Below are 2,500 nucleotides of genomic sequence, written 5' to 3' on the forward strand. Positions count from 1 at the left end.
TAAAAAGCTCCTAGTTGTATCTCAGTTCCAGCACGATATGCTCTACCCATGCGACGTCTCGACTTAACATCATGGTTCTTTCTTGGTGCACTTCATTGTGTGCCTCGAGATGGCCGGTGCTTTTACTTTGAAAAAATTAGAGTGCTCAACGCAGGCGAGTCGCCTGAATAAACTTGCATGGAATAATAGAACAAGACCTCGTTTCTGTTCTGTTGGTTTTTGGAATACGAGGTAATGATTAAGAGGGACGGGACGGGGGCATTCGTATTGCGGCGCTAGAGGTGAAATTCTTGGACCGTCGCAAGACGAACTACTGCGAAAGCATTTGCCAAGAATGTTTTCTTTGATCAAGAACGAAAGTCAGAGTTCGAAGGCGATCAGATACCGCCCTAGTTCTGACCATAAACGATGCCAACCAGCGATCCGCCTGAGTTACTCAAATGACTCGGCGGGCAGCTTCCGGGAAACCAAAGTATTTGGGTTCCGGGGGAAGTATGGTTGCAAAGCTGAAACTTAAAGGAATTGACGGAAGGGCACCACCAGGAGTGGAGCCTGCGGCTTAATTTGACTCAACACGGGAAAACTTACCCGGCCCGGACACTGGGAGGATTGACAGATTGAGAGCTCTTTCTTGATTCGGTGGATGGTGGTGCATGGCCGTTCTTAGTTGGTGGAGCGATTTGTCTGGTTAATTCCGATAACGAACGAGACTCTAGCCTATTAAATAGGTGCGGGGTTCCCAGCACCTTACAACCTTCTTAGAGGGACAAGCGGCTCCTAGCCGCACGAAACAGAGCAATAACAGGTCTGTGATGCCCTTAGATGTCCGGGGCCGCACGCGCGCTACACTGAAGGAAGCAGCGTGTCTTTATCCCTGTCTGAAAAGACTGGGTAACCCGTGGAACTTCTTTCGTGATTGGGATAGGGGCTTGCAATTGTTCCCCTTGAACGAGGAATTCCCAGTAAGCGCGAGTCATAAGCTCGCGTTGATTACGTCCCTGCCCTTTGTACACACCGCCCGTCGCTACTACCGATTGAATGATTTAGTGAGGTCTTCGGACCGATGTCCGGCGCGGCCTTTCGGTTGCGCCGGTCTGTTGGAAAGATGACCAAACTTGATCATTTAGAGGAAGTAAAAGTCGTAACAAGGTTTCCGTAGGTGAACCTGCGGAAGGATCATTACCGGATCGTGAAGGGTGAGCGCCGCAGTTGCGTCTGCGCCCGACACTTTCTGCCGCCGCCCCCGTTTGTACGCGGGGGTGGCTTTTCCCCACGGGGCTGCCTGAATGTGGAGCGGCACCCCGTGACAAATTGTTGCGCCCAGCGGACGCCAACACCGCGACCTTGGACGGTCGGCCAGGTGGCGAAAGCGGGTATAAACGGCGTAACGCACATCTGGGTCGGCTTTCGACCCGCCACTGCACCGTGGCTCGAAGCGCTCGGACGTCCCTGTCCGGCCGTTGCGGGACCGCCAAGTACGGGAGGAAAGGCGGAGCGCGAACGGTCGGTCACGTCGGTCGAAGGCGAAGCCGCGCGTTGCCGAAAGGGAACCGCGGCCGAGTGCCCTCCCGTCCGTTCGAGCGCGCAAGAACGAGGCCCGACAATTGCGCGACGCCGCCAAGTACGAGAGGAACGGCGAACGCGTCGGCGGTCGGTCATGGAACTTGGCGATGCGATGGCTCGGCCGCACAGCGGCCCAGAAATCCCGCCCTCCGCGGCAAATGCCACCGCGCTCTTGGGAGAGCCGGAGGCTGCCGGCCGGTTCTTGCAGGCGAGGCGAGGTATACGGCGCCGGTTCGCGGTAATGCGCGGCCGGTCAAGGCACGGCGATGTGACGGTGCGGCTGCGTAGTACTCTGAAGGGGAATCGTACGCTCCGCCGTCCCGCCCTCCGCGGCGTGTTGTGTGCAACCGATAGGATGTAGCAGCGCCGGCCGGGTCTCGACCTCGCCACCTCGACTCGGTGCGAGATCGCGGATAGGGGCGCCGACGTTGGCAGGCTTTTCGCCCGCCGCCGAGGGAAAGGCGGCGCTTGCTGCGCAGTACCGAGAAGGGAACCGCGGCTTTGCCACGTCGCGCTCGCCGCGATTAGCGGGTCAGCGCGCTTTGGGAAGGTGCCGCGCCACTGGTCGAAAGAGGACGGACGAGGGACTTGGACGTCCCTTACTTCCGCCTCGAGTAGACTTGGTCGCGGCTCCGGCGCCGAAAGTGGTCCTTGGCACTGGCCTGGTGGATTTTGGAGTGCCGCGCGAGTACGGCGCGCCGGGCTCCACCCGTTGGCTGAAGTAGGCAGCCGGATCGGCATTTGGTGTGAGTTGAGCAAACTGTGGAAGCGAAAGTGCGTGCGAGAAACACCATCTCGAAATATGGGTGGCACGCGACTGGGTCCCGGGAAGCGGTGGGTGGAAAGGGACCCGCCCGAAGGGCAAAAAAGTCGCGAAACGAGACAGCAGACTCGTGTCGATGGGGCCGAACACTCCGCTCCTCCAGGGAGCAAGACG

This window comes from Rhipicephalus sanguineus, chromosome 3 (genome assembly GCF_013339695.2).
Source record: "Rhipicephalus sanguineus isolate Rsan-2018 chromosome 3, BIME_Rsan_1.4, whole genome shotgun sequence".
Classification (NCBI taxonomy): Eukaryota; Metazoa; Arthropoda; class Arachnida; order Ixodida; family Ixodidae; genus Rhipicephalus; species Rhipicephalus sanguineus.